We start from the raw sequence: 15859 nt of genomic DNA, 5'->3' as shown, positions 1-15859 counted from the left end.
TTACAAAGTACAGAACACCTACTTTCCACGGCTTGTGCGCAGCAAGAACAAATATATCGCACCATAGCACACCCGCAAGCGACTGGTGACCTCGATGACGAGCTTTACTGATTCAGAAAGATGAAAGGCTGCTGCTTCAAAGTGCTAACCAAATAAAGAACGAAGTGCAAAGTGCACTGGTCCTGATTTAAATCAACAGCGGAAAGTTTGGACAGCTTGGAAAACATTTCCAGACCCATTTCTGTAGCAGGAGCACCCTATACACTGCTTTCGCTGTTTGGACGAGGTGTAATGAGCTCCGCAAGCGCTTACATGTCGTCTGAACTGGTCGCGAAAGCTTCGTGTATACGGAATAAGACGAAACAGGCTTGCTGAGCCCCACCGGGGTGTCAACGCACATCCGTTGAAGACGTGGAGGCAGCTGAGGCAATCAACAAACGCGTCGGATCAAACATGGTAGCGCCGCCGGTATCACCGGGAAAAGCACTCATACGATATTTACTTTCAGCGCGCTCTCCGACTCTAGTGTCATAGATCCCACCAGTAGTTTTTGTACGCAACTAGTATAACAAAGCGGGGCTTTCGAAGACACACTGTTGAGATTTCGCAGGCTGCGAGCAAGAAACGCGCTGCATGCCGCATGTTTTCTCGAATTTTGCTTCGCCGGTATTTGTATTCATGTTCAACAATTTCAAACAAGCCAGTGTTCTTTTTTATCAATTTCGGATGCCTTTCATAATTATCACAGATTATGACGAAATGAAAGTTGATTTCGTGATGCATGATCATATATTGCCACTACTGTAATACCGTGCACCAAATTTTCGTATGAAAAGAAAAAACGAGAATGTTTAACTTATCGATACTACTTAACCACTTGAAAGCTAGTGCAGAGCTTTTGCATGTTGTACTACACTTTAAAGATTGTCGTCCTTTCACGGCACACGACCTCAACAATTTTGTATTTTTGATTCCTACACTCTTTTCATCACATCGTCTTTTTTTTTCTTATTTCTAGATTTCAAAGTTGATAAGAAGTAATCGCATGTTTTAACCATCGTTGGCTTAGAGACTACAGTATTTTACTATTATGTATGAGGTGGTGTCGTCAACTGCACGAAGCGATAACCACATTTCCATGGAAGAACTGCAAAAACGCACTTGCAACGTATTCTGCCTGTTAAAAAATTTCAGAACGAAATTTGAACTGAAACCTAATTAGAAACAACAGTTGACAGTTCTGGCGGTCAGCCCCTCATCCACCAAAACATGTAGGACATTTGGTGTAGCGGGAGGTATGATAAGCCTGAGTTCACCCACTTCTTTCGTTAATTAGAATGGATGCTAGTCTGAAATGAAACGCCTGAAATCAAACGGTTATATTTTGTGGCACTTGAACCCTTCCTTGGATTGACTCTGTTATTCTCCCTGTGTTCTTTTTCTTCTAGAATGTAAGTTTAGTGTGGTGATATTTCGGAAAGAAATCCGACGCTATTGCATACGAAATCTGTTTCCAGCGTACATAAAAGCGAATTAATGAACAGGAGCTTTTAAAAGAACAGCACGCGTGCAGAAATTTCATGGTGCACACAATTTTACATATCAAAGGGGCTCCTTTCGTGTTGGTAAGCAAGTCCCGAATACAAGGAGCGTGATGATATATTTAGGGAACAGATGACCAACCATTCGCTCAAACGTGGATTCCTAGGTCGAAAAGATTGGTAATAAAGTGAGGGGATACGCAAAATTCCATAGGCAGGCCTTTCCATGCACCTAAGTTACACCTAATCACGATGGCGAGCCTTGGGTTGAAATCGCAATTAGGGTGCCAAAATGCGGGTACTAGAAGCATTCCTGCTGCCTTCCTCCCTCGCACCATCCAAGCTTAGAAAACACTGGTCTTAGTAGGCTTAAGAGTGCTACGAGCTGCAACGCAGCCATTCTGGTTGGTGCAAATTAGCTGTGCGGGCAAGCCTCCTTACGAAATTTAGGACATTGCCTAACGTCAACAATCATGCCTTTGTAAAGGATACATGCCGAGCGACATGCAGTGCTGCGGCAATACGTAGAAGTTTGACAGTGCGTGTGGTTTTCCGTGAATCGTCGCGCAAACAAAAGGCGGGTTAATTAGAGAGCGACCTACCGCGCCCCTCTAAGACGTCGACCAGCTTGAAAGATTTCGCGGTGAAGGCTGAACGTGCATGCACATCTCCTGGCTCAAACTTTAGCCGGTGGCATCAATGACAGTCGGCCGTTTAGTAAGGTTAATCAGAAGCTTCCGCCGTGCGTTCGTCATGGAGATCGCATTGACTGTGTGCATCAGTGGGCCTTATAGTGTTAAGATACTTCAGACAAGCCAGTCAAGCATAACAAAGTGAAGCCATTTCCACTCAGTGAAAGCTGTCAAAACAGCGAAGTAGGTGGTCATTTGTTTTTTGCCTCGTTTTCGTCGTTTTGTTAGATTCAAGCTTCCGTTCCGGATTGCGCACACTCTTCAGTTGCGTGAGGTTGTGACCAAACCACAGTCGATTCCTTTCAAGGTTGGGGAATTCTCTCTTGAACCGTCCATCGGCTCCCTCCGTGGGAGGAATCTCTCTGCGTCAACGTCCCTGTTTGGCCTCCTACTCTCCAAGTTGGGGGTTAGCTTGCCTCTGCTGGCGTTTGACTCGGGTTGCCTTCCCTTGAAAGTGGGAATTGGCATGCCTCCACCGGCGCTTGGCTTGCACTTCCCGTTCTGGATCCTCGGTGGTAGCGGCTTACCTGCGCTGGAACTTTGCTTACGCTTCTAGCTCTCGAAGCTCGGGATTTGCGCGACGTCGGCGCTGCCGCTCGCGCCGGGCAGAATCCATGGGGAAAAAGGGCGCGCACCGGCGAAACACCTGCTCCGATACCCATTTCCTCGTCCCTCCCCGACCGCGCACTGATTGGTCCGCTCTAATTCCGGCGGTGCTCCACTCCTACCCTCGGCGCGCCCAATGGCGATGAGCTCCTGAACCTGCACCTCTGTGTGAAACTGGACGCCGGACGTTGAAGTCTCGACTTAGAACAGCTCCGCGGTTGAAATTTTATATGTGTGAACTTGGCCCATGTATAATGCTTGCGGCGTTCAGTGCAGCCAGTCCTACTCACGACAAAAGTGGCAGACGGAGAACACGCTCTTAACTGCAGCAGTCATTATATCGGGAATAGACAACTAGTGAAAAAAAAAAGCAATTGGTACGCTTGCTCAAGACTGCCTGACTCGAGACACTCGCCATCCAATTGGTGAAAGGAAGAAAAGAGAGAAAGAGAGGGGGAGGAGGAAATGAAGAAAACACAACGAGTTTAACTAGATTTTGACAATTGGGGGCTCGATTTCTAGTAACAACCATACAGAAAAATCGGGTAATGAGGCCAAGGATAGTGAGGCACAAATTTATTATTTTTTTCCTAAATTGCAGTTATTAAGATTGAGGGTTACAGTTTGCCATAGTTTTCATCTTTGTAATCAAAGAAAATGAATTTGAAAGTGGATAAGAAGACAAATTAACGCGGGTATAGGAGTCCAGGCAACAGTTGATGTGGTACCAACATGAGCGAGCATGCCTCCCTTTCAAGTGTGTTCAGAATAACGCACCATGTAAAACAATATGCAATAGATTTACAGCATTTCTGCGTGCTAAACACGAGCAGTCCTAAATGATCCCTTGCATTTAAAATTCTCTTGTTTCATTATATCGAACTGGATCCCTTTTTACGCTAGCTTGAAAACACGAAATTACAATGCTGCGTTCGGAGATCAAGATGAATGGTTTTAACATAAGTTCCAACTGCTTGCTTAAAAAAAATGTCAGGTTTTCACCTGTTATAACCACGGTATGAATATGAGGCACCCCATAGTGAAGGGCTCCGAATTAATTTGGCCACCTGGGATTGATGCCCTCGAATTCGCGATACCACTAGCGTTTCTGCATTCCACCACCATCAGAATGAGGCCACCGCGACTGGGGTTGAACCCGTGATCTCGCAATCAGCAGTGAAACACCATAGTAGCCACACCAGGTAGCCGCTCGGCTAGTTCAGTTATTTCAGGCAGTAACCATAGCCATCAGCATGAGCGCGCAGAGAAATCTGGCCACGTGGCTTATTTTTAGTATCGTCACTGTAATTTGAGCGCAACAATAATGGCGATGTTAGTCATCGTGGGCAAGGTAACGACGCAATCTCTTGGGATAGAATATTCATCGTGCTGACCATCGTGGGTTATGCTTTTTAAGAGTTTGTAATATGTTTTCATATGTACCTCTACGGATAGCGGTACGTCAAGCATACCGTATAGTTTAGTCACAATCCGCATAGAAAACAGCATTCGCAAAAGTACGGAGAGAGGAAGAGGAACGCTGATAATACATGACAAAAAGAAAAGTCAATGCAGAGTTCACAATTCTGCGGGGTGCTCAAAAGTAAGGCTGGTGCGAACGCGCAGTCGCCATTTTCTTCCACAGAGCCGGAGTTTGTCGTTCAGGCCGGCAGTACAAATCGAAGGGAATTGGCCACGCTCGAACGATCAGCCGCGATTCGGGGGAGCACGGAGAGCAGTTGCAGCGCGTATTCATTGGCTCAAGCAAGTCAGTCTGAAATCAATTTTGGCACTGCGGCTCACCACGGTTGGCTGGATTCGACGCTACGAAAGCAGTCGATATACATAATGTCGGACCACGGCTCAGCAAGCAAGCAGACAAATGCTTGCCGCATTTCCCATCTGATTTAGTGGAGCGCTCTAGACGCACTTGATTCCCTTTTTTTTAATTCTTACTAATTTACTTTTTAATTCCTGCTTTTCGCTTCAAAATGTGCGCGGACAACTCATGCTTGTGGCCCAATAAAGGGGATATGTATGTGCGACAGTGAAACGTTAAAGCGTAAAAATTGATTAATTGTTGGTTATGGCAAATCGGTTCTGCGAATAAACGCAAGGTTGAGGAAGTTTCGCGAAAGAGAAGGTTGGCATTCACCTGAACGTAGTATTAATCTGCAAAGAAAACCCACCTTGTACGATTCCTCAGAACTGATTTGCCATTTTCAGCGTTCATATGCTTCCAGTTGGCGGCGTGAGGGCGAATTAATCGACATTTGCTAGCCTCCTGGTTAGCTCACGTGATAAAGCGACCACCCCAAAAAGATGACAATTCTCGCTTTCATTAGTTGCTGGTTAACGGTTAGTCTATTCGGCGCAAGAAATATATATGCGTGTCTAATTAACATATGATTCCATGGTCCAATTGGGGTTCGCTCTATTTAATGCTTAAGTACTCCTATTTATTCAGATTATACCCGAGTAGAAACCCCAGTATTGCGCTAGAACAGCAGGCAAAGCAATGTAGACCGTAACATATTCACACGCGTGCCCTGATTTCTTCTTTTTGCCGGCTACCGCTTTTCATCGACTTCTTGCTGTTAGCATGTCATAATTAGTATAGCTCGTGATAACCTAAGAATTACTAGGTTACTAGGTTATACGTACGCTGTCTAACTCGAAGACTATTTGCATAGATGGGCAAGCCAAATAGGATTCCTCATTTGACTGAGGTGAAGCGTTTTAGCAGGTGTATTTATTTATTTATTTATTTATTTATTTATTTATTTATTTATTTATTTATTTCAAAATATTGTAGGCGAACAGGTTTAGCCCATGCAGGAGTGGCTATACAATGCATGAAAAATGCAATGTGGCCCAAGAAATGCCAGTCAAGAGATTGCCATGAATAACACAATATATATGTAAAGGTTTCGAATCCGGCAACACTGATGCCTTCGGCTGGCACGCGTGGGTTTATTGACCAGTTGCCTGCACCCGAAAATATCACGTACTCGCTACGCCTGCGGCAGAAAGGACACACAAATACACCAGTAAGTGAATGGGAAGACGGCGCCCGAGTAACCCAATTGGTAGAGCATCGCCCCCGTAATGCGAAGACGTGGGATCGTTTCCCACCTGCGTCAAGTTGTTTTTTCATCCACTTTCAATACCATTAATTTATCATTTCTTTATTTCATTTATTAAGTACAAGTAACTTCCCTGTGTTGCCCTTGGTGTATTTGCTGGCTTCTTATGAAATGATCAATGCTTGAGCAATCCTATAAGGTAAACAGAACAAGCATTTAATTTCAACAGTTTCGACCGGTGCAGCGATCATCATCATCATCATCATCATCATCATCATCATCATCATCGGCCTGGTTATGCCCACTGCAGGGCAAAGGCCTCTCCCATACTTCTCCAACTACCCCGGTCATGTACTAATTGTGGCCATGTTGTCCCTGCAAACTTCTTAATCTTCATCAGCGATCTTCATCAGGGTTTAAGTGAATTCTGATGAAGATCGGTCCACCGGTAGAAACTGTTGAAAGTAAATACTTGTTCTGTTTACTTTGTATCATCGCTCAATTTCCTTTACGTTGGAAAGGTAGCCTGAAGAAGTTCTCTTCCTTATATATTTATATATATCCTCGCGTAGTAGTAAGGATTAAAAACACAGTGGCAACACTGTGAATAACTTTACTTTTCATTGGCTGAACCGGTGCCACAAAAAGTAAGTTAGACCCAAAGCACCACGATAGCTAAGAACACAGCCGGTGATCGTCGAAAATCGGATCTGCGGGTCAAGCGCGTCGGCGTTTATGCATGAGTCATTGATGGTTGCAGAGTAATCGCTGGTGTCCACACGTGTCCTCCAGAAAGTACCACAATATTCTCGTCGCATTTGCAGTCATATTACACAAGCTTCGGTCCCAAGAGATAAAATGGATAGAACCATCGATAACATTCCAGGAAGTTCTAATCAAGCGGGCGCGTCTTGCGCTGATCGGTAACTTTAGGTTGTTGGTTGGTGAAATTCAATGCCCAAGAAAAGGATAAGTAAGCACACGTGTCAATGCCAGCCTCTTAAAAAGCGTCGTCCCGACATTACAAACCGACACGAACGTGAAAAGGAAACCCCGCATAATAAATAAAGAATAACAACAAAACAACGAAGAAAGAAAAAGTTACTAAGTCAGCGGGCGTAGAAAGGCTTAAGACGCACCACGTGGGACGTCTTCAGCTCGTGAGCGGCGCCGCTGTGACTGCGAAGTACCGCCTGGCACGACCTCGTAGTCCAGTGCGCCAATACGTCGGATGATCTTGTAGGGTTCGAAATAGCCTTGCAACAGTTTCTCGCTCAGTCCTGGTCGGCATAGAGTTTCATACAATAATTACTACAGGGAACTCTGGCGCTGCAGTCGTTGACCCACCGTGGTAATGATGGGAAGTGCATGGATTTCTCTGATGTTCGTGCTTGTGGATTCAGGCGTTCTTGGGGATTCGTTTATTACGCTTTATATGCCTTCATTGCCGTAAATTTCAGAGCGATGTATACTCTTCGCAGTACAAAAGACGCTGCGAACACGCACAGTCGCTACCAACTGCAACGATTGAGCTTGTCGATGTGGCCAAATCGGAACGCGCCAAGCGTCTCAAGGCACTGGCATGGACGCGATAAATTCATAAGGCCGTTTCACGTGGCTCGTCGATGCATGTGTCCGTGGCGTAACCTTTAATGGCATCATGCATTGCTTCACACGATGCATGGTGCCGGTAAACGTTATCTACGAGACGTCGTACTTGCGTGCAGAATGTTGCATGTGCGGTTTTTAGTGCAGTATCTTGTCAGTATTACTACGAAAAAACTGTATAACGACCTAATCTACACTATGCTGCCTGTACCGATTTACCGTATGTAAAACCGTGGAGGCCCACGAGATGTCCTCACAAGGGTTAAGAGGATGCCAGTACACCCTTCGTTAAAATCTTTTTCTTTAAACTACACCAACATATATTATCACTTAAAACATGGATGCATAGCAAAGGTATTTTTGTTCCGTGGACCATTAACTGCTTCTTATGCATGAAACCTGAAACCAAAGAGCATGAGGTACTAGATTGCTGGGATACGATTTTTTTCTGAGATGTGCTACAAAGGACGTTAAAGAAATAGTTACCCTTAGGTCCACATGGAATATTATTCTTACCGGTATAAACAAAGGGTTTTCCGTGTGACGCTATATTGCTCCTAGGCCTCCACTGTTTGCAGAAAGCTAGAACGCAGTTCATGTATGCTGATGTCAATTTGCGACCTACACGCGATCACTTCATTTAAGGTGCGGTACGGTTCAGGGATGTCCACCAAGCACCCCCTGAACAGCCAACATGGATTGACAATGTAGATGAGTTGGAAGCATTGAAAAAAAAAATTAATATCCCCCATTGCGACGTTCCAGACACGCTGCAACACATGGTCCAGGATTGCCCACTGCGTGACACATCCACAGACTCTACCTCACAAGCTCCACAAGACGACTCCAAAGAAAGCCACCCCATAGATGCACAAAAAGAGCGCCCCAACTCACCGCAGATCCATACGATAACTGAAACGTGGGAGGCCAAGCTTTCCTCCGATGACCTGGATGACCAACGCAGTCTCGTCGCCCGGGCCAAGGAGGCAGCCCAAGCCTAACCTAACCTAACCTAACCTCACCTGGTTCTTGAAATAAGGAATTCTCCCACCTAGGGTGAACCGGGTTCTGACTCGGTTTACCGTTTCGGAAAATAAAAGCTTAGTTCTCTCTCTCTCTCTCTCTCTCTCTCTCTGTCCTTCCAGCAAGATCCTTGTGGAGATGTTTAACTTTTGTGTATTGTTTGTGTATAATGTCAAAGCCGGCAATGCAGAAAGAAAGAAGCGTCCGCGGCGTGATGGTTTCAATATCAGGCTTCTGTGCCAGAGGTCCTGTGCTCGAATCCTGCCGTCAGACAAACTTATTAATGCTTATTTGATTACTTATTACACAGTACATTGTCGAAAATGACGAACTGACAAAGTCAGAAGGCCGTTCAAAGCCAGAAAGACGAAGTTAAAGCGAATCCATGTACTTCCCATAATTCCCATGCTGGCACAGCCACTCTCATTGCAGCTCCCGTAGGCATTAACGCCAGAGTTGCCTCTAGTAATTATTTTGTGAAACTCTATGCTCGTCGGCCTATCGGCGGTAAAAGAAACGGTGGAATAGAAAAAAAGAGAGGGAGGGAATACTGCGTGCAGGCAGCTGCAGTGGGTCCAGCGCAGCGGTTTCGGTTGCGCACCAACCATGCCCCCACGTCCGCCTGGCTCCACAAAGTAGGAAACCTTCGGTCCTCAAGCCGTGCTCAGCGCCACGGTAAACCCGACCAGTCACACGTGTTGTGGGTGTGTTCCAAGTACGCCGACAAGAAAAAGAAAGCATGAACAAACGCTTTCATCACTTGGACTTGCCTCTTCTGGATGCACATGAGATTCTCTGTCCCCGTGGCAACACTGCATACCTCCGGATTTTCTGAAACGGTGGGACTCATCGGCGTGCTGTAATGTTCGGTGACTGTGATGTGACTGTGGCAGTCTGGCATGTTTCATGCCGTGTAGCTCCATCCCTCTATCCTCGCCCCCCCCCCCCTTTTCATTACCTCTCTCTCTCTCTATCTTGTTTTGGTAAGGTGCAAGCTGGCAAACTAACCACGCCTCATTATTTGTGTAACAAACAAAATCAATCAAGCGTCTCTTTTTTTTTTTCATTTTATACATTTTCTCCCATAATTTTGGTCGTGACTGCTTTACCATTTTGCTTACTTTCTTCTTTTTGATTTCTTGTGCGCCATCACCCATATTTCAATATTGTTCCGGGGCAAGGTAAATAAATGAATGATTAACGTATAATAATAATAATAATAATAATAATAATATTAATAATAATAATAATAATAATAATTACTATTATTACTATTATTATTATTATTATTGTTATTATTATTATTATTATTATTATTATTATTATTATTATTATTATTGCGAAGTATTTCCTCAGGTTCCTCCAATTTCCTAAATCAGCATTTCCACATGACTCGCCACCACCAAACCGCGAATGCGGTGTCAGAAAGCAGAAAGAAAAGGCCGTCTATATCTACGCACTGCTTCGCTCGTCTACAAGAAAGTATGTAAAAAAAAACTACTTGTGCAGATTTAGTTATCAAAACGTATGCATCAATATAGCGGAACGCAGGATACCTCTGGAAATAATATAGTTCGCGTGCAGCGTTGACTCGTGCAAGGAAGCATGTCAGTGCGGCACATACGTATCTTCTGAGCCCTCGGATTTAACGAGGCATCACATCTCCATCCCACCTTCCTAAACCTGGATGGAACGCCATCCGAAGCACTTCTAGGCGGTGCACGTCAAATTACGCAGGAATAAGCTCAAGAGCTTGTCGACGTTACCTTTGGTGTATTTTCCTATATTCAGACACTTCTTTAGTTTTTTTCACTTGCCGATTTAGTATATTCGCACAGATCTTATCAACATGACTTACCAACGGGACTTAGGGAAAGACCCCTAATCCCCTTCAGACCTCTCATACTTGGACCAAAGATTTCAGAAATATTAGTGGACTAATACGTCACGCTTCCTTTTTTCGTTATTTCTCTTTACTTTATGGCTGCAGTTCATTCGCGAGAGGCATACGAGGAAAGCGAGAACATGGAAAATATGTAACCTATAAATAGGAATATTATCCGTGTCTGTACATTCATGACAAGTACCAAAATTTGAAAGTTAATGTCTTTTTATGCGTGCTAAATCTGCCTTCCCCATAGTTTCTTGTTCTCAGCCAATTTTTTTAGGAGTTGATGCTACCAAAATAGTCGTCACAACTAGAATTCACACCGCAGATAAGAAGTTACAAGATTATGCACGTAAAAGTGACGCAATTGTCTGCATGCCTCCAATGACATGGTAGGAAAGAAACTAGGCGCCCAACTTAATACTGCTTACTCTTCACGTATGCGATAGCATACTCAGAATATGGCGACTCTGGCCTCTCATCATCTGCATGCACGTGCATCGCGGTTGACCTTGCACGCTCTCATTCATAAAAGGCACGTTTGTGTAGCTATCGGCTCTAACAAAATTGCGATTTCATGCGCAATGTGAAAAAGTTTGCTTACGTTCAATACACATCGATATTTTCTGTTAGGCACATGCAAATTAGGTAAAGTCCGCTGATAATGCCGTATAGAGATGGAGCCCGAAGGTGGGATCGAAGTCCTGTCTTCCTTCAGAGTAGCCCAATGCTCTACCCCTTAGGCCCTGATCTTACGCATGCATCTGACTTGCCAAAATCGCTCTTCCGGTGGCTATGGTGTTAGGCTGCTAAGCACGAAGTCGCAGGATCGAATCCCGGCCACGGCGGCAGCATTTCGATGGGGGCGAAATGCGAGAACACCCGTGTACTTTGATTCAGGTGCACGTTAAAGAAACCCAGGTTGTACAAATTTCCATAGTCCCCCACTATGGCGTGCCTCATAATCAGAAAGTGGTTTTGGCACGTAAAACCCCATAATTTCAAAGTCGCTCTTCGGAAAGTCTGACGCATGTTTCACGTGCCCGTTTCTTACATGCTTCTCTCGTGGCAGCTGACATATTGAGTCCGACACATTGCCTTCAGGATCGGCCCATATTCTTCTTCAGAACCTACACAAAGTGTTAGCCCGCGTGTAATGCTTTTATCAATAAGGCTGAAAATTGCAGCGCTGCTTTTAGTGAGTTTCGCTATCAGTCTTTTGATAAATCCTCTTCGTTATTAACCTGGCATGCGATTATACTAATGTTGTAACTATTGTTTCATGTTGTGGGGACTATATGCAGTTGCCACGAGGCCGAGAGCGCAGCCTTAAAGAAACGAAGTGTAGCCGAGATATAAATTACTGCTCAGAAACAAGATAGGCTTCCAAAAGTAGAAAGGCTTCCCGAAGTGCGCGTATGTATGTAATTTTTTCATTATTTCACGGAAGTTTTACTTTGTTTTAGAAAAACGTACACAATGCTATGAAACGAATGAGCTACTTCATAATGCAGTACAAGATAGCGGAGACTCCTTCGAGCTCCCGCGCAGAGACGAAGAAATTCAGTTACGCTATGGGAATGTCATAAATACTTCACGTCAAGATTTGAAAAAAAATTATAACGCTGCATAACGCCACATTCTAAATAATTTCACTCACTAAGAATTTATGTACGCAGTTCAGCACGATGACAGACGCCATAAATAGAGACACATGATCAGGTAAAGTCTAGCAACTAGTGTCACGACATCTGTACGAAAGTATGGTCAGTGTGTCCCGTGCTGCATGGCTCAATTTGCATCAAAACTGGACAAAAGAACAGGTAACTTCAGCCAGTTATTTTTTTATATCGACACGAAACCTACCTTGATGCTGAGGAGCGCTGGACTTCGTACAAATTAAGGTATTACAGAGCTTCTTTTTATGTCAGCATACATGATTTGTGTAAGATAAAAAGCTGCTGAGAACATATTGATAGTGTTTGTCTAAAAGGCTAGTAAACGAATAAAAAGAGACAGTGCACTAGCATTTTTCTTCAGAACCTACAATATGTGTTACCCGCGATTAATGCTTTTTAATAAATAAGGCTGAGAATTGCAGCGCTGCTTTTAATGAGTTTCGCTATCAGTAACTTGACCTCATGAGAAGCAATCAACTAAAAAATTATATATAACTTGCACGCGCCAAACGTTTCAGGCCGCGAGTAGACGTTCAAATAAATAATTTAAAATTAAATTTTGGGGTTTTAGGTGCCAAACCAATTTCTGATTATGAGGCACGCCGTAGTGGAGGACTCCGGAAATTTCGACCACCTGGGGTTCTTTAACGTGCACCTAAATCTAAGCACACGGGTGTTTTCGCATTTCGCCCCCATATACATGCGGCCGCCGTGGCCGGGACTCGATCCCGCGACCTCGTGCTCAGCAGGCCAACACCATAGCCACTGAGCAACTACGGCGGGTGAAAATAAAGTAAGATAGCACGACTGCGGGATTGCGGTAATACAGATAGCTTGCGGGATTTATGCAAGCACTAACACTAAATTCACTCTCTTCATTAAATTTATGCTGGTAAAAGGCAGAAATAGATAACCCAAAATAAACTACTGGAAGTAGCGAAATAAACCTTGTGGAGAATGAAAAAACCCCTCGCGCCGCGCAATTTTTAGTAACCATGAATGTATTAATTATGCATTGCCAGCTCTTCTAACAGTAGTCTCTCCAAATTGACAAAAAAACCAAGTATTTCTCCATTACCGCTAACTTGCTGTAAATTTACTAAGCAAGCACAGCTGCAGTAACACAAACGAAGCAAGTAGCTTTTTTTTGCGTATCGCTTAATAAAGCTCACTAGGCCTGATGCAAATGTAAAAAAAAGAGGCATCACCTTCAATTACGACACTTTTGAGCGCAGCTCTATGCGTGTTTTCATCTCACGATATATTAAGGCAAAGAGAGAGAGAGATAATTTATTTTAAAGAAGGCAGAGAGGTCGGTCTGACCTAACGCGCTCTATCCGGCTACGCGGCACCGGGGGAGGGGGAAGGCGGACATAAAGGTGTTATAAGAAAGAATTTGAGATGAGACATGTAGCAGATTTGGCAATCGTCGAAAATCTGATCTGCACGTCAAGCCCGTTGGCTTTTATGCGTGAATCGTCAAAGGTTCAAGTGTAATTGCTGCTTCTGCGTTGCTTCCACAAAGTACTACCCAATTCGGGTCGCGAATACAATGAGGCTACAAAACAATCGCAAACCATGACAATCGAAACAAGTGCAAACGAGACCAAACCTAGCAAACCAAACAAGCGCGAGTGAGAGCTGACGCGAGAATATGTTAGTACCAAACGAGCCGTCCGGCTGAGACCGTGTGGTAAAAGCGAACCTCCAGGTAGTGAACTTTCGCGACGAATTTCCCGCGACGAAAAATCCAGCGCTAAGAGCCGTCGCGTATTCGTAACACCACACTCCATGAAACCAAACGTGGGCGAACGCCACCTACCGCGCGCGGTCGACGCAGCTCGCGAGCAGTCATTGTGGTCAGACGAGCTAGACTACGAAAGCGGCACAGATAAACCAGCAGATAAAAAAGTGCCTAAACCAACATTTTTTGCAAGCAAAATAAGACAACTGACTAGAAAAAAAATGCGCGCATAGGTGTTCGGTGTTAGACTGGAGCTATTTATGTTGCTACCTTATTTTTTTATTATTATACGCGACACGTCCGTACTTAGCCGATACTATCCCTCGTCTGTGACCCTGTGTTTGTTTACGGCTCGCTCCATTCGCGCGCAGTTGAGTTTTTCTCCCGTCTGCGTGCGCCTTCGAGCATGCCCTGCAATCTAGAAAACACGGAAAGCTAAGTATGTCACGGCGGACATGACAATTGTAGCCAATAGTCAACAACCAAAACTCCCTCCGACGGGCGACCGACGGAAGCCAACCTATTTGCTATGGTCCGATTGGTCCGCTCTCTCCGACGTGTACACCAACTTCCTGTGGCAGCGGTTCGCTGGGCCGCGAATACCCAGGGAGAGTGGATAGGCGGCGAAGAGCCAGTTTTTGGACGTCAGGCGGTGGGCGGCCATCGCCGAGCGGCGGCCGCCGAAAGTTCGTCGCCTTTGCGCTGCATAGAGTTTGGCCTTTACGAGTACCTATCGAGCGGTTGGGCGGGTACGCATCACACCAGGCTCACTGAAGGGGCCGCTCTCATTGGTCTCCGCCGTTCGCGGCTCGCGTCTTTCATATACCGCCTCGCGTTCGCTTTTTCATCTTTCGGTGTGCTCGTTCACTCGCTTACGCCGCCACCGCCGCCGACGCCGAAGCTTACCGCATGAATGGGCGCCTTAGAGCTGCGCTCTAAATATGAATAAATATTAAGAATTTTAATGGGATATAACATTGACATTTGTATTTTCATTTCTATCCTAAGCCGGTGCGCCAAAAATGACCAAGCCTTCGTCATTTCGCTTGTGCAGCAACCTAAGGTAAGTTTGATACACGGCCTCACGTACGTAGTTTACATTGCGGCTTCGTTACCGCACACGACAGTAAGCTTGTTCTCCATGAACTGTGTGATGCACTTTTTGACTAACTGTAAAATATATGTGTAGCGCACATCCTTGCGTCACCATATTCGATAAAACAACAGTCACGCATCTCAAAGAATCTTTCCTATCACCTAGCTTTTTCTCTCTCAGATATTTGGAACATTCTCCTCCAGAATGTCTGGCGAATAAGAAAGTCCATGCGTGCGCGCGACTTTCCTGGGCTCTTCTCGGAAGAGCATTCGAGCGAGAGAATTTTTCAGATCATATAGACGCGCTTAAAGAGCATTCTACGTTTCTTGTAGCAAATATTACTCTTGGCAGACAAGCAGCCTCTGTAGTCAAAGAGCGCGTTGTCGTTCGTATAGTAGGCTGTCTTTTGCGGTTAATATTCAGCAGTTACTTCAACACGCGAACCAACTGCCGTCGAAGTTACCTAAGTTACGCACGTGGGTCGCAATGTTCGTTCCTTCTTACGTTCTCCCATCATCTCCAACAATCCCACAAGTTCAATGGTGACCGCGCTGAAGTGCTATGAACCAGTGCGGGCCATACGCGTCTGACGTGGTGAAACTATCATCTAAACTGAAGCGCAGTCTTCCGGTTTTTCTCGTCGCTGGTGGAGTGACAGACAGCTTTTTTAATAATTTTATTCCGCCGTGACGTCAAGCATCCCATGAAATGGGTTTATCAGTGCGCTGCTCAAGCTAAGTATGATGTCACAGTAACGAAGACTCTCATGGTGGGCATGAAAAAAATGAGATTTTCTTATGCGTGTGGTAGAACGCGTAACAAAATAAAGAATAGCATTTGCAACTTGTATACCATTCATAACCTATTTGTTTCGCTCATTTCCTCCCTTTCTAGAC

Source organism: Dermacentor andersoni, chromosome 5 (genome assembly GCF_023375885.2).
Source record: "Dermacentor andersoni chromosome 5, qqDerAnde1_hic_scaffold, whole genome shotgun sequence".
Classification (NCBI taxonomy): domain Eukaryota; kingdom Metazoa; phylum Arthropoda; class Arachnida; order Ixodida; family Ixodidae; genus Dermacentor; species Dermacentor andersoni.
Note: the sequence above shows the minus strand (reverse complement) of the source record.